General features: G+C 42.9%; 1 protein-coding gene across 3 annotated transcripts in view; it reads right to left on the bottom strand.

The window, feature by feature from the left end:
• The window catches only part of SENP7 (SUMO specific peptidase 7), a 2,310,641-nt gene that overhangs the window by 1,767,301 nt on the left and 517,485 nt on the right, over window positions 1–25,855 (bottom strand). The gene's annotated exons all lie outside the window — the stretch shown is intronic.

Here is a 25,855-nt window from a genome sequence, read left to right as displayed (position 1 = left end):
ATTAAAAGAATCTAGGATCCAAGGGGGAGCCAGAAGATATGACCAAAGTAAGGGAAACCATGCCTGGTGAGGCCAGAATGGAGCGGAGGATCACTTTGCTCCCCAGTGGACGAGTTTTCTGAAGAAAACTCAGAATGAGAGGTACTGGCGGGTAAGCATACAGAAGACCGAGAGGCCAAGCATGAACTGGAGCATCTCCAGGAGACTCCCCTGGCAGGGGGTTCAGAGCAAAAAACTTGCTGCACTTGGCGTTGGAAGGAGATGCAAAGAGATAGCAGCAAGGTTGACTGCACTCGCTGAAGATCTGTTCCGCTACTGACAGATTCAAAGACCACTCATAAGGCATCAGAATGGTTCAACTTAGCCTGTCCGATAGGATGTTAGGACCAGGGTTGCCAGATGTCCCTATTTGGGTGGGACTGTCCCGAGATCAGCAGCCTGATCCCGAGTCCCGCCCTGCCGGTTTAAATCCCGGCCAGCCTCTGCTTTGTTTTTTTTTTTGATTGGCCCGTGATACCTGCATACAGGCCAATCAAAATCGCTAAACACGAGTTTTGTGTTCGCAGATAGTTCAGGGTAGGTTTAACGATTTTGATTGGCCCGCATGCCGCATAATGGATTAATCAAAAATCGCTAAACACGGAGCTACTTCTGTTGAATGCGGAACTGCTTGGAAATCTGCTGGCTGGTTGGAAATCTGACAACCCTGGTTAGGACCATCCCGGAATGTGTGTTGCAATGAGAAAGCGACCGGTGGTGATCGCCCACTCCCACACTCTCATGGCCTTGTGACAAAGGGTGTAAGATCTTGTCCATCCCTGTTTGTTGATATACCAGAGCACTGACATGTTATCTGACTGAATAGCAATCATTCCCAGAGGAAGAAAGGCATGAAGGGCCTGCAACGCTAGAAGGACCACCCTCATCTCTAGGACATTTATGTGCAAGCTGGTCTCTGTGGGGGACCACAGGCCTTAGACTGTCCTGCCTGAACAATTCGCCCCCCACCCGAGTTGGGAGGCATCCGTGGTCACTGTGGTTTGGGCTGGTGTTGGAACAAAAGTTCGTCCCTCCAAAATGTCTGGAGAGCACATCTACCATATGAGGGACGATCGACTGAGTTGGATTGGATAGGTCAAAGGCAGTTCCAACAGGGACCATTGTACAGCTAGAGTCCACTGTAGAATTCTCATGTGTAACCGGGCACACTGGAGAAGAGTTATGGTCGCCGCCATCAAGCCTAAGGCCCTCAACACCGATTCCGTTGTTGGGAGAGGAGAGTAGTAGATCAGGGAAACATGCATTCTCAGGTTCTGAACTCTCTCTGAGATCAGGAATATTTTGCATTGAAGAGTATCTATCCTGTCACCAATGTAGTCTATTACCTGTACAGGAGCTAGGAGAGATTTGGATGCATTGATTGTGATCCCCAAACGCAGGGCAAGAGTCAGGAAATAATCCCTGGTTTGGGAGAGTAGACACCTGGTGGGAGCAGTGAGGAGCCAATCGTCCAGGTACAGATAGACCTGAATCCCCTGAAGTCTTAGGTGAGCCGCTACCACTGCATCACTTTGGTAAACACCTGGGGGCTGTAGTGAAACCAAAGGGTAGGGATCAAAATTGGTAATGACAGATTCCTAGCCAGAAGCAGAGGAACCTCCTGGAGCTTCTGTGCATTTTTATGTGATAGTAAGCATCCTGGAGGTCTAACGGGCACATCCAGTCACTCTCTTGCAGATACAGCATGATGGACTGTAATGTGACCATCCGGAAACTTCTCTTTGGCAACTAACAGGTTCAGGGTAGAGAGGTTCAGAATGAGCCTTAAGTCCCCCGTTTTCTTTGGCACCAAAAAGAACCTGGAGTAGAAGCCCGATCCGGACTGATCTGGGGGGACGGATTCGATGGCTCATTTTTCTAGCAGTTTGGAAATTTCCTGTGCTGCTGCCTCCCTTTGCGTAGGTGGTATGTCCGGGAGGTGTCTGGGAGACTTGGGGGAACCGACCAAGGGGATAGTGTTATCCTCTGGATATGATTTGAAGCACCCAGCTGTCCATTGTTATGGACTCCCATGCCACTAGGTGCAAGGACAATCATCCCAGACTGCCTCCAGAGTAGAGCAGTCGGACCATCCCTCAGGGTTGCTGCCTGGGTCTGTCCGAGAAAGGTTCTCGAGACACAAAGTTCCTCGGACCCCCTCTGCCTCTGGGCCAGTGTCCAGTCTGTCCCCCTCTGCCTCTGGGGGAAGAAGAGCCTTGAGTGTCTTGGGAATACTGTGACTTCCGGAAGCACATCATCTTTTGCTCTCTCTGGTTCTGGTAAAAAGACCTTTGAGGGTTAGAGAAGCAGATCCCGACAGCAGACAGTGTCTTCCTGTCCTTCTCACTCTGGACTAAGGTCTTCTTGACGGTCTTACCAAAGAGTGCAGAGTCGTCATAAGGGTTATTGGCAAAAGACGCCTTGAATGGTTCGGAAAATTTACATAACCTGAGCCAGGAGTTGCACCTCATGGACATGCCAGACCCAGCCGCCCTAGCCGCTCCTTCCGTAGCATGAGAGGTGAGTCGCATGGACATGTTAGATACTGCTTTTAAAGTGGCCATCCTCGTGGAGAATGAAGCCTTGTCCTCCTGCGACATGAACTTGGGGGGGGGGGACTCCTCTGGCTCCTTTACCTGGTCGCGTTGGAGTCTGGTGACATGGGCCAAGTAGTTCAGTGCCCAAATCGAAAAGGTAGCTGAAGTGTGCACCCGCTTCCCTAGGGTGTCCATCATCCGCGACTCTCTGTCAGGAGGGTGGACCGAGGATCTCTCCTGAGCAAGTTCCTTCTTAGTGGCTGCTGCTACCTCCATGGCATCTGTGGGGGAGCCCTTATTCCAAGTTGGTCTGTCTATGGGGGGGGGGGGCTTGGGATCTTATCACGTCTTTTTTGGATAGGTTCCATGGTGTCCGGTTCCTTCCATGCCAGTGAGGCGACCAGATCCACCAAAGGATCTGTGGGAGGGGACACCCAGGAAGTAGATGGGCCTGTGCCGAAAGCCTCCAGGAACACAGACTCCTCAGAAGAAGGTTTGGGGGCAGACCAACCTCTCCTATCACGCAGGATCTCCATGATGTCTCCAAAGGAGACATCCTAAGTGACCTAGAGGAACCCTCTCCATCATCTACGTCAGTGTCCTCGGTGAGGGACTCGGGGGAGTCCAAGTGCCTCCTCTTGCACGTATGCTTGCAAGGTACCTCTCCAGTGGGGCTCTCTGGGGGGAGCTCGCAAGCCACCTGTTCCTCAGGGGGAACAGTCTGGGGCTCGATCATGGGCTGTACCTCTGGTAAAACGATGGGGACTATAGACAGAGCCGAAGGGGTCTGGGAGGAGACCGAGGAGGCTGTCAGGGGTCTCGACCCGGCAGAGTGAAACCTTTCTACCATGAACGCAAAGGAGAGCGAACCTCCTGAGAAACCAATAAGGAGGCCGGTCTCCTCGGGTCCGATGAGAGAATCGGAGCCGGGCCCAAGGTGGAAGGAGCTCCGAGGGAGGGAACCTGGTACGACAAAGTCAAAGCCGATGAAAAAGATTCCACTCCCTCTGATCTGACACCCAAGCTCAAGCTTCGAGAGTGGCTCAGATCCGAACTGGTCAGATCCAAAATGCTCCAGGCAGCAGTCAGCGTCGAGGAAGCAGGTACCATCGGCGCCGAACCCCTGACCAAAACCAACCTCAGATGCGAGTACTCTGAACCCGAAGGTCGGATCAGTAAAGGAGATCTAGGTTGGAAAAAGGGAAGCGAGCTCCCCCCTCCCGAGGGAGGGGGAGTGGCAAGACCCCACATCTGGATCTGTGTACGGACAAAGCGCCTCATCATTTTATCCAGATCCATGTCAGACAAGGACCGGGTGGACCACAACAAGGCCATGGACTCCGACGTGGTGGGTCTGGGCACCGAGGCCCAAGAAGCTGGACATACCTCCTCCAGCTCTGGGGAGAACCTCTGAGATCAGAGCCGAGGGGAGTCACGGCTTTGTGGCGTCTTAGTAGGAGAAGCAAGGTCTGGAGACCTCTTTCTCTTTTCCCGCTTCTTCGACTCTCTCTACCTCTTTTCTGCTCCACTACCACAGGCTTTGACACAGGAGATGGAGTCTCAGCCTGGGAGGGAGGAGAAGCCAGAGGAAGAGAGGAGAGAGAGCCAGCCACAGCAGCCACTGTGACCAAAGCCGTAGACGAGGAAACAGAGTCTGAAGGAGGAAGAAGGCCTTTGAGGGCCTACTTGGCCTTTCTATCTTTTACGGCATGGGGGTTGAAGCCCACACATATACTACAGTCAACACTTAGTTGGGCAACGCCCAAGAACAAAACACACAGAGTGTGGCCATCCACTGGGGATAACTTATGGCCACACACTGTGCAACGCTTGAAAACAAGTGTTTCAGCCATACTATTTCGTAGAAAGATAATCTAATAAAAACAGGTAGTTACTTTCTAACACACACACTCAACACACTCGTATACAGAAAAACACTGAGGGGGGAGGGGACGCTACAAACTACACAACAGTACAAACTTACTCTAACTAACCTAAAACTCGACGCACCAAGAGAGGGGAGGAGAAAAGGGACCTATACTTAAACTAACTCACAAAAATCTGAAGAAAAAGTTTACTCACAGAGGTTTTACCCACTAGCTAAGTTGGAGCTCAAGAGACTAGATGCTGAAGCTAGTTGTGGCAAACAAGATCTCAGGATGGAAGGCAGTGGAGGTGTATTATGGGTAAGGGTAGGAGTTTGGAGCTCGGAGCTGATGCTAGTAAAAGTTGCTGGCTCGGATCCGTAACCCACAGGTTGAAGACCAAATGAAGTAGACTACTTCAGAACTGTTGTTTACGTTGTACCAGTAAAAGCGTAAATATTTGAAATTAATGTACTTTCCATACCCTAACTGCTGTGATATTTCCACAATGATGCATAACACTAACCCAGGTGTGTTACATTTACTATTTTGCAGTGTACTCTAAGTAAATGCTTATCCAGTGCACTCCTCTCAGTGCATCTCTTCTACCAGATAAATTATGTAAATTTTAAGACCACTGTTTGTTGTATTTTAAATACTGAACTTTTGCATCCAGGTCCTGACTTTGACTACATCACTAGTTACACGATTAAATTAATATATATATATATATATATATATATATATATATATATATATATATATAGCTATGTGGTTAATTAAATATGTATGTGAATTAAATGATAATGATCAATATGGGTTTACAGGAAGATGACAAACATCTAATAATGCAATGAAAATTGGGCTATTATTACATGTGGCACAAGAAAATAAAGATGAGTTGGTAGTAAGTTTAGACATGGGACAAGGCCTTGGACAACGTGGTACTACTTGATGAGGGTTTTGCTGGCCTTCTTGTTAACATCAGAATTCTGACAATATATTTAGACGCAATGGTCTGTACAAAGATACAAGGGAGGGTCTTTTCATTTTGAGGTTTGCATGGGGGGCACTGCAACAGTGCTCATTGTTACCACAACACCTGGAATAACTGGCTACTACAACACAGAAATCCACCACCAGTGGATAGACAGGAGGCCACAAAGTAAAATTACTGCCATTTGCAGATGATGCACTGCTAAATGGCTGGTAAGACCTGAGCAGGAACAAGATCTCAATATGCTTTTTCTTGCACCTTTGCAAGTCTGGTACATTTTTATGATTTACAAAACTACAATGAGAGATGCCTGTAAATCATATAGCAATGTAAAAAACTGAGAAAGCAGCATGGGATGTTACAGAAGGCTCATATACTATCTATCTTGGGAATGTGCAGTAGTCATTACTAGAAACATTCAATAAAACATTACGAGCCGATGAAAACAGTTAAAGTTTGATATTAGGAGGTAGAAATGGTAGGTCTACATTCAGCTTAGGAGTGCCAAGAATTTTTTTTGTTACACTTTTAACACTATAGACCTTTCAGTCTTTCCCTGCTGAAGCTATGGGTTACTTCTTAAACTCATTTAATAGCTGGTGAGAGCTTACCTTGGATGACAGAAAGCCTGCAGTGTCACAATAAAATGATGATTGGAAAAGAGGATGGTTATTACGTATACCAGTCTCACATCTACAGCATGGCACAGTTAAATAAAAATGTTCTACTTGCAACAGATGAAAGCTTAAGATGTTAAACAGGAAAGTGCACCTGGTGTAAGGAGTGCTAAGAATGCAAAGTTAAAGACAGTGTTCCATGATCCTATTACAGAAGGTGAGCTGAGTATCCATATGTTTTGAAAAAGACACTGGTGATCTTAAAACAGGGGTCTACATTATATAAGCAAATGCAATGAACTGCGAACGCTATATAATCGACTAACAATCCCCAAAAACCCAAAATGTCTAACACACAGATCAGCGTTTTTTTTCCCATGGGAAAAAATTGCTGATCCGTACAAAAAAATATATATATATCAAAACATAAAATAAAGTGGGGGGTGTGCCTCCATACTTAAATATACCAACTCCGAGATTCCACCATGGTGGAGGAAATGGCAAAGTCCGGAAAATGGCCCAGTGAATTTTTTCCCTAGGAAAAAAAAAAAAAAAAAAAAAAAAAAAAAATTGCTGTTCTGTGCTTTCGGTATTTTGCCATTTTGCGTAATGACGTTCGACTTAACAGCATTCCCAATTCATTGCATTCGCTAAAATAATAGGGACCCCTTAAAAAGTACAGTTGTGTACACTTACCATAAATGTAGATGTTCAAGTGTATTCACTGTTGTAGTCATTACATTTGGGTTATCTGACTGCAGGTAGCCCTCAGCCGGCCTGATTCTCGAAGTCTTGGGTCCTGCGCCAGTTGTGGTCTCTTCTTCCATGACATCAGGTAATTAGGGGTATAAAGCATGCAGTCGATGCCATTACATCAGTTTTTCTTGCCCCAGATGTCAGCTGTCCCCATAACGGGAAGCAATTATATACAAGGTTACACCTCTAACAAAAAGCAAATACACCAGAAAGCTTAAATACAGTAAACAAGAAGAGAGGTATAGCCAATAGAAGTCAGGGGGCTGGAGGGAGGTAACCAGGACTGCAACAGTGAATACACTTGAACATCTACATTTATGGTAAGTGTACACAACTGTACTATGTTCTTCATGTTTCACTGTTGCAGTCATCATATTTGGGAAAAATTCCCAAAGCTAAGGAAGGGAGGAGGCTATTAGAGGACATTAGGACTAGCTATTAGACCCTGCAGGACTGCAGTGGCAAAACCATCTCTGGATTTAGAAAAAATTGGCAAGTGGTAATGCTTGGTGAAGGTATGTACAGAACTCCAGGTAGCAGCTTCTAGGATGTCCTTGGTAGGAACACCTCTGAGAAAGGCTGTAGAAGTAGATGCCGCCCTGGCGGAATGAGATCTAATCCCCTGTGGGGTAGGTTTTCCATGGTGCTTATAGCAGAAATGAATGCAATGGCCTATCCACTTAGAAATGGCTTGCTTTGAAATGGCCTTCCCCTCTGCAGCAAAGGCAACTAGCAGCTGTTCAGTTTTCTTGAGAGGCTTAGTCCTGTCTAAATAAAATCTAAGTTGTCTGTGCATGTCCAAAGAGTACAGTATTCATTCTCCTTTGTTCTGTGGATTAGAAAAGAAGGTTGGCAAACGAATGGACTGATTGAGGGCCACACTGGACACCACCTTGGGCATAAAGGAAGGATTGGTCCTGAGGGACACCCTGTCTGCATGGAAGATGATGAAGGGCTCCACTGTCATGAGGGCCTGTAATTATGACACTCTTTTTGCTGAAGTGTTGGCTATAAGGAAGGCTGTTTTCTAGGAAAGGAATTTCAACTCTGCAGTTGCAGCTGGCTCAAAAGGAAGTAGAGTGAGCTTTTCCAATAAAAAGTTAAGGTCCCAGGCTGGAGTAGGGACTTCTCCTGGATGGTCTTAAAATTTTGGCCCCTCTGAGGAATTGTTTCAGCAGGGGGTGAGAGAAGAGGGGAGGGCTCAGTATTATAATGTGCTGAAATGGCTGAGGCATGAATTTTAATAGATGAGAAGGAAAGGCCCTTGTGAAGCATCTCTGTTAAGTACTTTAGAATATGCGGTAAGCTGGGCACTGATGTGCCCATCCCCTGAGTTTGGTTCCAGGAACAGTATCTTTTCCACTTTTCAGCATAGGATTTTCCAGTACTAGGCCTCCTTGCCTCCAGGATGACATCCAGCACTTGCTTACTGAGGAATGGTATTGGAGAGCTCAGGTAATTAGCCAGGCTGCAAGGTTCAGGGTTTGAAGATGGGGGTGCAGAATCTGTCCCACCTGCTGGGAAAGCCATGAAGGGGTCTGAGGCAAGTGCCATGGTTCTTAGCAGTGACATACTGCATAAGAGGGGGTACCAGTGTTGGCATGGCCAGTCTGGTGCAATAAGTATTGTCCTTAGTTTGTCCTGTTTGACCTTTAGTAGAACTTTCGAGAGGAGAGGCAGAGGGGGAAAGGCATAAACGGAGGCTTTCCCGGTTGAAGGACAGGGCATCCCACTTTTTAAGCTCGTCTGTGGAGAGTCCTTGTGCAGAATTTGTCCAATTGGTAGTACTGAGGGGAGGCAAACCGGTCCATCTCTAGGCTCCCCCATTTGTTTATCAAAATGTTGAATATCTTTGGTTCCAGTTTCCACTCGTGTGAGTCCATGAGATTTCTGCTTAGGTCGTCTGCCAGTGAATTTAGCTTGCCTGGCAGGAATTGAGCTTGTAGGTGCACTTGATAGCTCAAGGTTGTGTTCCACAGAGCCATGGCTAGTCTGCAGAGAGGGAATGAGTGGGTTCCCCCCTGCTTGTTTATGCACCACATAAAAGTGGTGCTGTCTGTCTTTACCACTAATTTTCCTGGAAGAATGTGGTCCTTGAAGGCTGTCAGAGAATTCTGTACAGCTAACATTTCTTTTTGACTGACATGCAAGTGCATTTGACTAGGGTTCCATTTGCCCTGAATGCACTCCCCCATGTATAGTCGGATGTGTCTGTTAGGGTTTGGGCGGCAGGGGGTAGAGTGAATGGCAGTCCCTTGTTGTGGTAGCAGGCCTCTGCCCACCAAAGGAACTCTGTCTTTATACAAGGAATGATAGGAATCATTGTTTCCAGGTCCTGAGAATGTTGACACCATAGGCTTTTGAGATCCCATTGTAGTTTCCTCATATGCAGTCTTGCATATGGAATTAGTAAGATGCAAGAGGCCATGAACTCCAGGGCTTGCAGTATTTTCCTTGCAGACAGCTGGGTATTTGTGGCCAGTTGTTAGAAGTAGGCTGTCAAATAAACTTGTTTCTCTGGCGTGAGGTAGGCCATCTGGGAAGTTGTGTTCAAGCTTGCTCTCTGGAATACAATTTGTTGGCAGGAACTAGGTGAGATTTCTTTTCATTTATGGTGTACCCCAGTGAGGTTAGTAGCTTCTTTACAAATGCCTAATGGTGTAAAAGTATGCCCTAGCTTTCTGCCTGAATTAGACAATTGTCCAGGTATGGGTATATTTGAATATTTCTTTGCCTGCAGAATGCAATGACTGGAGCTAGGCACTTTGTGAATACCCTGGGTGCAGCAGATAAGCCAAAGAGCAGTCCAAAGACCTGATAGTGCATGTTGCCTGCTCTAAAGTGTACTTATTTTCTGCAAAATTCCCTTATTGGGATGTGCAGGTAGGGTTCCTTTAAGTCTAATGTTGCCAACCAGGCGTTTTTGCCTAACATGGGAAGCAGCTGATGAAGAGTTAGCATTTTGAATTTTGGGATTACTAAAAAGGTGTTTAGGATAGACAGGTCCAGGATAGGATGCCAGGAGTTGTCTTTTATGGATACCAGGAAAAGTCTAGAGTAAAAACCTTGTCCCCGTTCTTCTGCTGGGACAGGTTGAATAGCCCTGATACTTAGAAGAGAGAGAACCTACTGTTGAGCCTCTGCCCACTGATCTGGGGGTAAGTCTGGCCAACCGTTTAGGGTTGATAAGGTGTGGAAGTGGAATCTGTATCCTTGGGAAACTATATTTAAAACCCATTTGTCTTGGATAATGAGTTCCCAGTTTTTTGCATGCAGGGCAATCTTTCCCCCCAAAGGAGCAGTCAGTTGGGCAGGGCTTTGAAGGTTTAAAGTTACGTCAATGTGACAGTTTACCATAGGGGGGGTGTCTTACTACTTCCAGCTTTGGACGTGGGAGCCCCCCACTGCTTAGGCCTGTGAGTACCTTGAGACTTTAGCCTAGGTGGTCTGCTGTTCCTGGGTTTGGACTGAGAAGGACTGGATGAGACAGGAAAGGACCATTTTTTAGAAGGCCAATGCCTACTAAATCTGGGAGGCTATACTTGCAGGTAATCTAACAATTTGCATAGATTTAGCTTTTTCCTCCATCATTTTAAGTACTTCTTCTGCTTTGGTGCCAAACAGGTGGTCTTGGTTTAAGGGAGCATCCTGTAATTTAGCTTTAACAGGATCTAGCAAACTTTGCTCCTTAAGTCAAGCATGCCTTCTAAGAACAGACCCAGTTACAGCAGCCCTGCAAGATACCTCTAAAGAGTCAAAACCACATTGCAAAGTATGTTTGCCAACTTGTTCAGCAGAATGCATTAAATCATGTAATTCTTATTTTAAGCACAGTCAGGAATCAACATAATTTTCTGTTTAAGTAATCCAATAATATGCTGCTGATACTTTAACATATGAAACTGGCAGTTTAAGGCCCTAATGGCCAAAGTTGCAGAAGTGTATACCTTCTTACCTCACCTGTCTAGGGCCCTGGAATCTCTATCAGAGGGGGTAGAGTTTTTGGCAGTAGTAGCCTTAATGCCTTTGGGTCCCTGTGAAATGGTCTCTGGAGCCGCAGTAAGATTCTTAGAGAGGAACTTGTGAGAATCAGGTGCTCTGTAATACCTGTCAGTTCTCCTGGGAGCTGGAACTAAAGTGTCTGGGACCAGGCTTGATTCCAAGAAGACATCATCTATAATGTCCAGTACAGGAGGGGTAGCTAAAGGCCTGTGTTGAGGTAGGAGTAAGAATTCCCTAAGCCTCTTTTTGGAGTCAGGGTAATCCTGGCTTTCCCAGTGGAAATGCTCCCTAAGAGTGTGCAAACTTTCACCAAAAGAGAAATCTTCTGGAGGGGAAACTGAGGGAATGGAGTCCTCTGCATCAGAATCCTCATAGGTAGATAAAGGCAAATCCTGGTCATCAGAAGAAAAAGAAATTTCAGAATCCTGATCAGAAGAATCAGAAGGAAAATCAGTTCTAGGTCTCTTAAGAGGGAGAAGCCTGGCTTCCCCTAATTAGAGTAATAAGGTCTTCAGCCATTCTTATTTGTTTTTTAGGCATATGGGCCTGACCATGTGGTTTGGACGTCAATTTTCTAGGCGTGGATCGAGTTTTAGGCCTTGAAGAAGAAGATGGCGTCTGTTTGATATGCAAGTCAGTAGGCCTGAATGCACCCTCAGAAGCCGGTGCGCCTGCACAGCGGCTCTGGATCCGTCCAAGGTAGAGACAGCCGCAGGTTCCATAGTCGAAGAAACATCTCATGGCATACCAGACTCCAAATGGGTCTCAGTAGAGGCCTGCAAATCTGAAGTAGTGGGTATCAGGGGCTGCAAAAGCACCTGAGTGCCGGCGAACTGGCGACTAGCTTAAGGGAAGCGTCGCCGGCAGCTTTGGACCTATGCGGCTTGTCTCTGTCTTTATCTTTATGTTTTTTTGGAATGTCGGTATTTGGATGGCTTACCAAAGCCATTTCTGGATAATTAAACCAAGTACCGAAACAGTCGCAAAAATGAACCAACGATGAATAGTTCTAGGATTGAATAAGGCACAAAACTGGCAGCGAGGAACGTCGTGGTCTGGGCGTAAGCAAGGAATGCAGTACAAATGAAAATCTTTATGAGGTATTTGCTTTCCACAAGTAATACAATTGTTAACTTTTACTGACATTGGTTTAGAGCAAGAAAAAGTATCCCCAATGGGGTATTTAGCTTTTCTGAAGACTTTGGTTCTGAAACTCGAAAACAAATATTTCAAGAGTCGGCCGACTGGCACTTGCGAACTGCTTATGCTTCGGCACCACACGGCAAGAAAGACTGATGTAATGGCGTCGGCTGCATGCTTTATACCCCTGACTACCTGACGTCATGGAAGAAGAGACAGCAACCAACGCAGGACCCAAGACTTTGATAATCAGGCCGGCTGAGGGCTACCTGCAAGCAGATAACCCAAATGTAATGACTGCAACAGTGAAACACGAAGAACATCTGACAATATCTGCTATGGACTCTACGCCACAGATGTATCTGTTTATATCTACTGAAAATAATAAGGAATGTGCCCAAGGTGAAGGGAGTTAAACATTACGGAATGAGAGAATACTTACTTGATATACTACAAGCAGAAAAGAAGTGGAAATGTGAGAGACTTCTGGGATCAAGTCAGTCCAAAAATTGGTTTAAATAACTCTTTTAAGCTGGACTTCTAAGATGGCTGCTCAGTGATCAACAGGTTAAGTTCAACTCTCCCAGGGAGAAAACACAAAATGAGAAAAAGGGGCACTGAAACTGCTAGCCTGGGTAAAATTTAGTCACTGCCTAGTACTTCCCTAGCATCATCACAGAAAAAAATGTGGAGAGCCAGTGAAAAAAATCAACTAGAAAAAGAGGAGTGAAAACTGTCTGGGAAGAATCCACGAGATGCTTAGCAAAAAGCAGTTCAAGTTTCTGCTTTGGTACAGGCGATGGCTTCCAGTAATTTAGAGAAAAAAATCATGTGTGCTCAGAAGTGTTAAATTAAATGAAACAGTGAAGAAATGTACAAAGATATGTAAGAAAAGGTTGGGGAAAAACAGAACAAACTTTAACTAGTCATTCAGATGAAGGATATAACTGCAAAAATCGGAGGCTGAAATGAAGAAAATGCTGGTTGAGTATGAAGCTTCTCAAGAAAAGCTTTTAAAAATAAAAGCAGAGTTAGAAGACAGAGACCAATGAGAAAACCTTAGATTTTCTGCTGTACCAGTGAAACTGGAAGGAACAAATTGTATTAATTTTATTGAAAGTACAAATAAGCAAATGGACTGGTGTTTCACAGCAGAATTTGTTAAATGAAAGGACACAACACCTGTATGCTCTAAACATAGCAATAAGGAGGCAGCCAAGATCTATATAAGTAAATACACAATCACACCAGCAGAAAGACTTGAATATGACAAAACTGTGTCAGGAAGGAAATATATTAAAAACAAGAGACAAAAAAAATGTTTGTTAAAAATGATTATTCACTGTACACCAGACTGAAAATAAGTTAACCCTGCAATTAGGGAATGCCGAGAAGCAGGTGAGAGATTCAAGCTGCTATATCCACCAGTCTTCAGAATATTTTTCTTTCCTGCAGGATTAAAGACATTTTTAATGCAGAACAGTTTAAAGAGGAAATAAAGATGTTTATTCAACAAAAAATTGAGCCAGCAAGCAAATAAGATGGACTCCTTCTCTCATTTTTCTGACAATTCAATACAGAGACTTGGCCAGTGAAACCTTCTCCGCTGTTCCAAAGGAAATGCTCACGAGGAAAGAAAAACAAAAAAAACATATGAGCCGATTAGAAAAATCAAGCGCAACTTGGACTTAAAACAGAGACTGGTGTTGGGAGATGGAGATCAGTAAAAAGGCCAGCAACACTGAAATTGGTGAAAAAAAAATGGGAAACTATAAAGCATCAATACCAACTGGATCTAGGAACAGACATGTGCAAAATGGCTTTGCAAGAAAAAGTGATTGAAACAGTCTAGTATTTTGCTATGTTAAACTTGTGGGTGAACTGTAAAACATATACCCCCACTTTATGACATTACTGTTTAGAAGGATGCTGAAGGGAGAAAAAAGATGTAACTAAGTAAAAAAAAGCTGTTTCTCCTTATTAACATTGTATAAAAACATTCACAATGTGAATTGCATATAAAGACATTTTGCATGGTATGTAGTCAACAGTATTTTAAATGTGAAGCGGGGGAGTCTAATCAGCAACTGTTACATATGTTAAAAATATTAAACCAAGCAAGTACCTTTTAAGTTACAAAATGTATGAGAGTTACATTGTAACATGATAAAAAAATGGCTGGCGAGAAGTTAAGGTTAATATAATGTTGGCGCCATGGGCATGAAAAATGCTAGGTTTCTTGCATATGCATTCATTACCTTTTTTTCCATTAGCAAATGCTCTTAGTGGGAGACAAGAAGTCTACAGGTGCAGACAGTTCACCAGAAGAATTCTATATATTGTGTCCAAAGTGAAATTTACAAAGATTATTTCATGCATCAGCAAGGTTGTCATCTGTTTTTTCCCAACATTTCTAACTGCTTTTACTTGGAGATGAGTTGTCTTGCAGGTGCAATTAATCTTAAGAGGTCTGAGCACTCCTTCCTGAGAAAAATGCAACAGTTAAAGCAGACATTTCAGTTGTCCTATTTTGTAATAATGTACCCATTTTCATGCTTGATTTACCCCTGCAAATTTTCAGGCTTGATTTACCTTTTCACGCAATTTTCTGAATTCTCATCATTGTGTGTGACTTGTGAAGCTGTTTAGTACACAGAAAAACAGACTACATGACCAAAACACTAGTAGTGCCAATCAGAGGACACATCTAACATCTTCCTTTTTCAAAATCAAAACTAAATGACCTTGAGTGGTAGAATTTTACAACACAGTTTATTAATGTAAAATAAGCAAAATGAGCAACCTGATGCACAGGAACCGAAAACTCAAGTAACAAAAAATTAAAAACGTGTTCGAAGAAGCCACAATTCCAGAGTAAAATACTTTATTGTAATAAAACAAAACGTCAGAGATAACTTCGGTTAAGCGCTTTTGTCTATCAACTAGACATCCTCAGAACCAAAGTTTTATGAATAAACTACCCCCATTTAAAAGTGCACTCATATATTCAGGGATATAATTGGCATGATAGTCGAGAATGGCTGGCTCTATTTGCAGATATTATTTTTTATACCTGATAAAACCAGAAAAGGACATTTCAGTGTTGTGGAACATTTTGATGCAGTTTCAGATGTTTTCAGGATACAAAATTATACATACTAAAACAAAGGCAATAGCTGTAAATTATGTACCCACACACAAATTAGTTCAGCAATATATACATTTATGGGGACATGATAAAATGAAGTACTTAAAAGTTGTATCTTTCGGCTTTTCCCAGTTAGGGGTCGCCACAGCGGAACTCCGGTCCGCTAATGATTGGCAGTTGATTTTTACGTGCCGAGTTGCCAGCCCTGATGCACAACCTGCAAAGAAGGTACACCCTCTCACGCATGTCTTCATGCAGAATACGCTCTAGCTGAGAATCGAACCGGACAGCGTCTTACTGTGAGGCGACAATGCTACCGCAGCACCACCACCGCGGATTAAAATGAAGTACTTAGAAGTATGGATTAAAAATGATTCTGGTGTGGCAGCTAAGAATATGTGGGAAAAGACTAAACAAAAGATAAAACACCACCTGAGAAATTGGAAGCTATGTTGTGTGGATATGGATATTAAGATAACAAGCAGTTAAAATGTTTTAGCCCCTTTAGTCTTATACACAGGTCAGGCATATTTTTTTATCAACCAGAGAAGTTGTGGATAGCAATTAACAAAGAGCTGAAATATTTTACCTGGGATGGGAAGATGGCAAGAGTCAAGTGGGATAAGCTGCTTCTTCCAAATGAACAGGATGGTTTGAGATTACCCAATTCCAATGGGTATTTCAGAGCTACACAATTAAGGTACCTATACATACCTACAAGAAGAAATCTATAAGTCAAAATGGAAAGGGATGATGATGAAATAGGAGGGAAGCTCAATAAACTAGGACAGACTGTAAGAATAACAATAATCATACAGAATATTATATTCATAAAGTAGCAGAAAGTCTTCTAAGAATAAGCCAACATGGGAATGGAGAAAGGGTAGGGATGACTGCAATTAGAGATACAGACAAAAAGCAAGAGGGGTCTGGAATTTATTGGAGATAACTGGCAAAATACCCAAGGTATTTGTGAGCAAAAAATTATAGAGGGGAGACAGGAAGGTAAAAGAATGGGAAGAGTCCAAGAATTTATTTGGACTCTACTTTAGAGATTGCCTTCCCTATCAAGAACGGATATCGAAGTATAGGCAAAGAGAAAGAAATAGGGGTATCCTAAGTGAAAGGCCAGCACTGGTAGAGTTTTTAGTAGAATCTAGAACAGAAACTGCTGTTACAAAAGGAATAATTAGTAAAGCATATAAAATACTGCATGATAACTATATGAATCAATCAGAGGAGGTTAGAAAGCATTGGGAAGAGAGACTGGATAAGCAATTCACAAAGAAATAATGGGTATATATGGAAGCCTCCTAAATAGACAACTAAGTCTAGAAGATTTAGGATCTTTGCTTGGTAGTGTTTACATAGATATTTTATACCCCAAGTAGACTCCAAAGAATTTTTCCTGAGGTAGACCGCAAATGTTGGAGGTGTGATGGGGAAGAAAGAGGTAATTGGGACCTATTTTCTAAGAGTGTAATGTGTTAGCAGACATTAAAGATTCCCTACAGACTGTTCTTTCAAAGATACTGAGTGATCAAATTGGTATAACTAAGGAAATTATTTTTTGAGCTATGATAAAGAATCAGAATTGCCTAGACAAAGTTAAGACCCTGACTCTAATTATGGTGGCCGCCAAAAAAGCAACTACTAGAAAATGGAAATCAAAGTCTAAACCAACTGTACTACAAGTAGCAAATATAGTAACAGAGATAAAACAACCGGAATTGGGATTTTTAGAAAAGGCCAGGAGCAAATTACATGGAAAAAAAAGGAATTGTGAGAATAGGAGGAACATGGTTTAAAAGAAGGCAGGATTTAAATTAGCTATGTAATATTTGACAAACAATGGCTGGACAGATTATAAGCGATGCATAATGTTTGCAACTAAAATTATGTTAATATGGTTTCTTTTCATTTATATAAATACAAAATTGTCTAGGTCATAAGTGATAATTTAATAAAGATGTTTCTTGTTTAAAAAAAAAGCTCGAGATGTGGAAGAGTGCAAACGACAACTTCATGATTTTAATAAAGAATATGACAAGGTCCTAAGAAAGCTGATTTGGACAGTTCTGTGATGATCTGGAGCCTCAGAAACATTGGTCAATTTAGTGCAAGCTATGTCCAAGAATGCAGTGACATACAGTGTTTTGGAGTCATGAAGAGTTTATCAGTGGCAGTGAAGGTTTATCAGGTTTAAGCTCTGAGCCTGACTGCTGTTTGAAGAAGTGATGGACTACACTAGCAAACAGTTTGGAGGGGACAGATCAACACTGCATAAACTTAAAGCAATTAGGATGGCTTGAGCTGCAAAATCTGATCTTATATCACCAGCTCTCCTTAGCCCATAAAATCCTCTACAAACCTAACACGCCTATACTCACCTCCCTTATCGCTCCTTACTGCAACCTTAAAAGCCTACGTTCTTCTAACAAACTTCTTATATCAACTTGCAAATCCAATAACTTGGCAGGCAAATCCTTGTTCTCAAACACAATAGGTAAAGCCTGGAACTCTCTTCCTGAATCTCACTGCTATCTCTTTTCTTTCCTGTTTTAAATTCCAACTCAGAACTCACCTCAAAACTCACTGGCTCTGCCCCTGCACTAACCCTGACTAGCTTTCAATGTGCTACTAGTACTTTCAATTCTCCTTCATACAAATCTTACACTAAATCTTCTCTACTGTCATGCATAATTTGTATACCCATAGTTTGTAATTAATTTCTAATTGTTGCTTCTGTAAGAACATGCTAATGCTAATACTATTACATTTTTTTCAGTGAACTAAATTTGTAAATTCTGATATTAATGTCTGTATTTGGAGCTTTTCTCCCCAGGCCTCTGCTGAAAATGGACATATATCCAGCTGGACCAGCCCTGTAAACAAATGTAAAATAAAATAAATATACTACTGTCACATCTCAAAGTTCCTCCATGCCCACTCAACAGGCTGGCTCAGCAGTTTTCTTTGGTATCCATCCAACCAGTTTACTGGAAGATCATGTGCTCTTACCTACCAATTTCCACTGGAATTCCCCAAGTGTCTGTTCTGGGCCACAATCTAGTTCATAGGTTCATACTAGGCTATCTGCCCTAGGGCATTTATAAGCCTAGCCAGAATGTGTTTGGCTTTCGCCACCCATTTTAAATTTATTTTGCTATGCCCTTTTTCGAGGTTAGTATACTGTGCCTCTGTCTAACAGTGACACAGAAGTGATACCCGGGGTAAACCTACGATCTCCCATCCACTCATCAAGATTCCTCTTGAAGAGTGTCAATGAGGGACTCTGCCTAACCTGAACTGGGATTTTATTCCAGAGTGAAGGGAGCCTCTGGGTTATGAATCTGTCCCTCCAGCATGTCCTATTTATTTCAGTGCTGAGGTTCAAGTCTCTCGAGCACGTAGCTCGATGGGATTTGGATTTTCTGAGGTGCAGCATGTCCATTAATTCCGGGTTGGACATGGCTTTATACGTCAGGCACAGATCGCCTCTGAACAGGAGGTATGCCACTGAGTAGAGCTGAAGTTTCTTTAACCGGGCAGCATATGGCATCTGTTTGAGCCCTTTGATCCTCTTGGTGAGGTACGTTTGGGGTCTTTCCAGTTGCTGCAGGTGTCTGGTAAGGTACATCCCAAAAGGGGCATTGTACTCAATTATGGGCCTGATGAGGGATGAGTAAAGAGGCACAATGACCTCCCCTGATCTAGATGTGAATCCCTCCACAATTAGGTGGGCTATATAAAATGTTTTTCTAACCACTTTGGCCACGTGGTTGTCAAATGAGAGATTGCTATCAACTTGGGTACCCAGGTCCCTAATTACTTCTTCTGTACTTAATGGATTACCACCTATGTGATAATTTGTGGGCACTTTGCTTTTGCCAAAGGGGATGACTATACACTTTTTGGCATTTAGCTTGAGGCCATGGCTCTGGCACCAGTTGTCTGTTTCTATGAGGTCCTTTTGGAGGATGCTTGTGTCGGCTGGAGAGTCGATTATGGCTCCCAGTTTGCAGTCATCTGCGAACTTGGTCAGCCACAGTCCTTCCGTGTTGGCCTGTACCTCCGAGAAATATATACCGAACAAGAGAGGTCCCAGGACTGAGCCTTGTGGGACACCACTTGTAACTGGTTTGGACATGGCTCCAGCAATTCTAACCATGTGGGTTCTGTCCTTCAGCCAGTTTGCAATCCATCTAGTGACATAGGGGTTTATATTTAAGCTGGTGAGCTTATCTATAATGCCAGAGTGGGGTATTGTATCGAAGGCTTTTGCGAGGTCCAGGTAGGCTGTGTGGACCACCTTCCCCTCGTCAATCGCCTTGGTGACTGTTTCAAAGTCACAGTCACAGTCTTTATCAATGGGTCATTTCAATGTGGCCCTTCTAAAGTCATATTACATGCTCATGACTCCACTTTGTTTTATATGGCTACATGAAGCCCAGTAGTACCTTCTCAACAGTAGAACAGAATTAGCATGATTCAAGGCTGGTTTAATAAGGCTCGATCTTTTGCAATGCCCCCAGAATTAAAAGAATACTAATCTCTGCGGATAATTCACTTCTCCAATACTACAAGATTCAAACTGTAACCACAGATGTTTCCCTTGAATGGGACAAGAGAGTAAAACTTCTAGGTACAACAATATACAATGAACTAAAGTTCAGTCATTACATTAGCAAAGTTATCTTCAAAACAATCAGACATTGGGTAAGCTTTGCAGAATGCAAATTTCAATACACAGCAAGCACTCTCACCAACCTTCAAAAGTCAGTCTTCAAAATGCAAGCAAATCTACAAAAGGACAGCCAAATCCAAATCAAACCTGTCCATCAAAATCATGTTATTGCTTCTCTTTAAGGGACATCACCAAGTTAGAACTTGATCATTTAAAAAATACTAATCTAAAACCAGCTCAGTCTATATCACACATTCCAGTAATAGTGGAAACAAAAAACAGTTTTGGGCATCACCGTTCACTTGAAATCTCCCTTTTTGCTGGTCACAGTGTTGAGGCTGTCCCAGATTATAGCAGTCAATTACTTTAGTGCATTAACATGAGAAAATAGGCCATGTGAAAATCAAAAAGCAAAACGCTAGAAGCCTTGATCAAAGCTGCAAAATCTCAGTTCCTTTATTAGGGGACTGATGAGCATCACTCTATACACTGCAAATATTCCCAAGCAAGCGCATTTACATTTATACTAGTCAAACTCTTTGGGGGTAGGTGGAGTTACTTATGGTTGGAGAGCTGGGGGGGTGGACTGAGGGTGGTGAATCCTCCCCACGTCTGTGAACTGGATGCTAGATGGCCATATCAGAAGGAGCCTTCCAAGCCTGTCTCTTCCTCGCTTCTTTAAATTTTTTTTCACGCAATAGGATCCAAACAAGGCAACTCCAGAGAAGTACAGTAACAAAACAAACAGCTCCAACTATTTAAAGTACATACACTGTTCTGTGGCACTTTCATAACAGCTTCATCAGACCTGTCCTTAACTTAAACACACAAGAAAAAAGTAAAACATAAAAATCTTCCTTACTGTACATCATTTTTGCCTCCCTATTTGAACCATGACTCCATTTTTACAGGAGGGTGGGTGGGTGTGTATGGGCAGGAAATCAAAGCAAACCGATGATTAGCAGCAGCCAGAAAAATCCAAATCTTGCCAAAAATGAAATTAACCTCAACTGACTATGTATTTTTACAAAAGCCATCTTGTATACAAGGAACTTTTTCTCCTTTCACATTTCTGCCATATTGTTAATGCTGACATGGGTTTCTCCTATAATTTCTTCAAAATGATAATGAGCTAACCTTCCAATGTAAGCAATGACTTCAATTTTAGGGGAGGATGTGTGTGAGCTTAAAATGGTGATACATAAACCAAACAATTAGCTGGTGGAAGCTTGAGAGGCAAGTCCAACTGGCTAAGTTTAAATCTTGGTGCCCAGAGTAAACTACACCACAAAAGAAATCTGGGATCTGCTATGTCCAAATGTTATGTGGGTTCCCTTCCAATATACTCACCCTCTGCATTCTGGGGGTTGGCGTTGATCTTCAGCTGATAAGTTCCTTGAAAGTGTTAATCCAGTCCCCATTAAAAATATTCCTCAGGTAAATGTCAGAAAACATTCTTGTGGTTAAGTTTCATGATGCTAGGGATGCTTTGGATGGTGCAGGAAGAGCTGAGCCCTTTTTTTTTTCTTTAAAAGTGACAAGTGGAGTACCTAAGGGTTCAGTCCTGGGACCACTCTTGTTTAGTATCTACTTCTCTGAAGTACAGGGCAACACTAAGGGACTCTGGCAAACAAAGTTTGCAGACGACTGCAAACTGGGAGCCATTATTGAATCCCCAAATGATGTGGATGTTCTACAAAAGGGCCTTACAGAAATAGATGACTGGTGCCAGAGCCATGGGCTCAAGCTTAATGCCAAGAAATGTATAGTTATCCCCTTTGGAAAAAAACATGTACCCATGAATTACCACAAAGGTGGCAGGATGCTAAACATCGAAAGTGTGATGAGAGACTTAGGGACACAGGTGGACAGTGGTCTCACTTTCGATAACCACATCGCCACAACAGTCAGGAAATCCTTCTATGTGGCACACCTCATCACTAAGAGCTTTTCATCCAGAAAAAAGGAGGTCATTGTCCCACTGTACTCATCCCTCATTAGACCCATTATAGAGTATAATGCCTCGTTTGGTATGTACCTCACAAGACATCTGCAACAGCTGGAAAGGCCACAGAAATACCTCACTAAAAAGAATCACAGGCCTAAAGCAGATGCCATATGCTGACCATCTAAAAAAACTCCAGCTATACTCTGTGGCATATCGTCTACTCAGAGGTGATATCTGCTTAACATACAAGGCCATGTCAAACCTTGAGCTGTTGGACATGCGCCACTTAAAGAAATCCCAATCCCTCAGAGCGATACGCTCCAAGCATCTAAACCTTGTCATCACAATGAACAAAAAATGCTGGAGGGATAGGTTCCTGATCCAGAGACTCCCCATACTCTGGAATAGACTGACCATACATGTCAAGCAGAGCGCCTCATTGGCCCTCTTCAAAAGGAACCTTGATTGGATGGGAGATAGGAAATTCACCCCGGGGATCATGTCAGTCACCCTGCTAGACAGGGGCCCAGAGACATAAATATTGTGGGAAGAAATATCCAGGGAATTGTTATGGCTAGGCTTGCATAGGCCCTAGGGCGGATAGCCTAGTACCAACCTCTGAACATATAAGTGTGTCATTTTCAGTCCCCTGAAGAGTACCAATATTAAGAGTCTCTAGAATGTGGAAAATACAGCCTTCATAGTCTGGGCATTCTGTGAGGTATTTTGCAAGAAGGTTTTTTAAGGGCTTTGCTCTGATTTCTGAAAGGTGTTGAGCCATCCACCTTTTGAGTTTAGTTAATAGTCTTTCCAATGTAAAAACAGTTGTATTTCTTGCAAATGGCACTAAAGACAACAGATTCTGTGTTACAGCTGCCATGCAACCTGCTATGGTATTCTCTGCTTGTGTTAGGACATTTGTACTTGATCTTGGTATTCGTCAGGAGGAAGTAATCGCACATGGATGTCCACTGCTTTCCGCCATCAATTTTCCTCAGTCTCCTTGCTCTGCAGATAATCCCTGCTGCTCTTTTCTCTCTTGATGGTGAATGTTGGGTGGTTTGGGTGTAGGTTGTTAAGTTGCCTGCTTTCAGTGTGCTTGCTTTCAGTAAGGATCATCCAGTTGTCAATTATCACTTTTATGATCTCTTTGAAGTCCAAGGTAAAGGTTAAGATCATGCTCCTATCCCGTTTGGGTTGTTCTAAGTCCCTAATCCTGTCCTGATGGCCCCTGGCTCTATAAGGGTGGGGTCATTGGCATGTTTGAGGTCCCTAATGGGTTCTAGAATTTAATTGATTAATCTGTTGCTGTAGCCCCAAGCTAGGAAGTCTTCTTCTAGATTTATGATGTTTTGGATGAAATCTTGCGAGTCTTTTGGAGGTCCTAGTAATCAACATCCCTTGCATTTGATCACATCCCTTTTGGTACTGTGAGGAGGCATGCATTTGCTATGGAGAGCAGACTGACCCTAGTGGGTTTTCTACACAAACTGTTACTAAGTTTGCCTGTGGTAAGGTCTTTGTAGATGGTTAACTCTAGAAAGTTCACCTTTTCTTAGCTATGGTGCGTGGTGAAATTTGAAACCTTGTGGAACTGCTAAATGTGCAGGAAGAAATCCTCCAACTGTGAAGGGCTACCCTCTCAAGTAATGCAATGCTATTAGCCCATTATCACATGGAATTCTCTTATCATGAAATCTTAAGCCAATGAGCCCTTACCTTGCCGATGCCCACAAAATGTGTTGAGACTCTGTGGTACACAAGGATGAGGTCCTGATTATAAGACAACCCAATGTCTGATTAATAGCCAAGGTGCTGGATTTGCTGAAAAGGAAAGGAGAGGAATGACGAGGTAACATCTCACACCCTCTCTCATAGGGGAGGGGGTGTGCTGGATAATTCTGAATCTGACAGCTTCTGGTGCAAACTGGGAGCTGATAAGAGATGTTTTATCCAGTAAGATGTGGGCAACACAGAAGTGAAGTCAATCAGATGTGGGGATGCCCTTCTTATATACAGCCTACTCTATGACCACTCATACATGCATCACCCAGCACATCAGGGAGGTTAAGTGTACCCTGAAAATGGCAGGTGGCCACAGTATGAGACCTCCGTGTATCTGCTCCTTTCCCTGCTCAGAGAAGTGCACAGCTTGGCAGTACTGAGACCTTTTTCTTTGGAAAGAGAAGACCCACCTTATGAGAAGTTGCACTAGGGTATACCCCAGCATCCAGTAGTTCTGAAGGAGAATGGGGTAGCAGAGTGGGTAGAGATCAGATGTCACAGATGGAAGGCATAAAAAAGGGGTGACTGCTTTGAAGCATCTGTATGTGCTACAATAATTTCAGATTATGGTACAATTTACCTATACAACTATGACAAATTATCCAAAAATTATTTCAAAAAACACCAAAAAAAAAAACTCACTAACAAATGCATATGCAATTGCAACATTGCAATTCCCACATAAGGATTATCCTCTTCATCAAATGATAGTTTAGCACCTCCTATACATCAGCACTTTCAGATTTGGTGAACAATTTTAAATGATGTGGCTGGAATGGGATGTTATCAACCAGAAATGTACTTCACTGGCATAATGGGATAAAGCCCTGACTATGATGCAGCTGACCAGACTTCAATTAGCAGCTCATGCAACTGACATAAAAAGTACAATGAAAGGGAGTTACCCACTCACTTCTGTCAGGAGGGAAGAAGGCATTTGCCCTGGGACACGCACATTGCACCAAGATAGCATGCACATGCATGAATGTTTGTAAGTTTACATTATTCTAAGAACTGAACAATAGTTCCATATCATGCCTGTTGCATGTACTCTACTCATATGTCTACTGGGTGTATTCAAGAGAACTATGGCTAGGAACAATGGATGCTCTCTAGTTCATACATTCTGCCCCAGTGATGAAACGCATGATCTTTAAAGGGGCTGGTGACGCTAATCCAGCAGTGGATTACAAACACTGGTCAACCTACACACAATACAAAGTGCTGGCAGTAGTTCTAACTTAAGAGGGTCACACTGCCATATTACGCCACCTCAACAGACTACAGGACCTTACAGTACAAATTAAAGAAAAAGAAGTGCTTGTCTAACTTACCTCACACTCCAGCTACTGAATCGCTTTAAAGGCATTCTCTGCAACTGGGTGTGTATTACATACAGAATTCAAACCAGACTTTATCGCAGTAATCTGATATGTATATAACAGAAATAACATGTATTACTATTTACAGTGTAACTTCTGTTCATTCAACTTAATGATTGTTTAATTTCTGCTCTGTATACATGCTGTTCTACTTACTGATACTACAGCTTTTCTTTTTCATTCTCTTCTGAAAATGAGCCAGGCCTAGTTGGCACCTTCCAGTAAATAAACATAACCATACAGAATGTTAAGGTTCTCTTCTATAGTACAGGTAAACCTAAGACACAAAAAAGTAATATGAACTACAAAAGTATTCATAGTCTAAATATGCTACTTGTTCCACAGGAGAAGTGGGCAAAACAGACTTTCTCTTATTATGTCAAAGGACATTTGCCATATTCTTTTCACCACCAACCTTAATTGAATGCTATTCATCTGCTGGACAGAATGAGACAAATCTACCTGGATTGCACCTAACCCTCCTAAAATCTTACAAATGCACCACATGAGCTAGATTTTTACCATTACATCACTACTTAGGTTCATGGATTAGTACTAAGCTAACTGCCCTTGCGAGCCATTTTAAGCCTAGCCAATTATCCCTTGTGAGACGCAAACCCCGCACCTTGTGCTTGCAATGCGAACACCTTAACCATTAGGCCACCCTCCCAACTCAGTCTCTTTCGGCTTTTCCCGGTTAGGGGTCGCCACAGCGGAACTCCGGTCCACTAATGACTGGCAGTAGATTTTTAAGTACTGGCTTGCCAGGCCTAACACACAACCTTCAACGAAGGAACGCCCATTCACGCATGTCGCTACACAACTTTCAACGAAGGAATGCCCATTCACGCATGTCGCTACACAGAAGACGCTCTAACTGAGAATCGATCAAGCAACGTCTAACTGTGAGGCAACAACGCTTCCGCAACGCCACCACCACAGTACTTTATTT

Source organism: Protopterus annectens, chromosome 5.part0 (genome assembly GCF_019279795.1).
Source record: "Protopterus annectens isolate FY-2018-M chromosome 5.part0, PAN1.0, whole genome shotgun sequence".
In the NCBI taxonomy this organism is placed as follows: domain Eukaryota; kingdom Metazoa; phylum Chordata; order Ceratodontiformes; family Protopteridae; genus Protopterus; species Protopterus annectens.
Note: the sequence above shows the minus strand (reverse complement) of the source record. Positions and strands in the feature narration are given on the sequence as shown.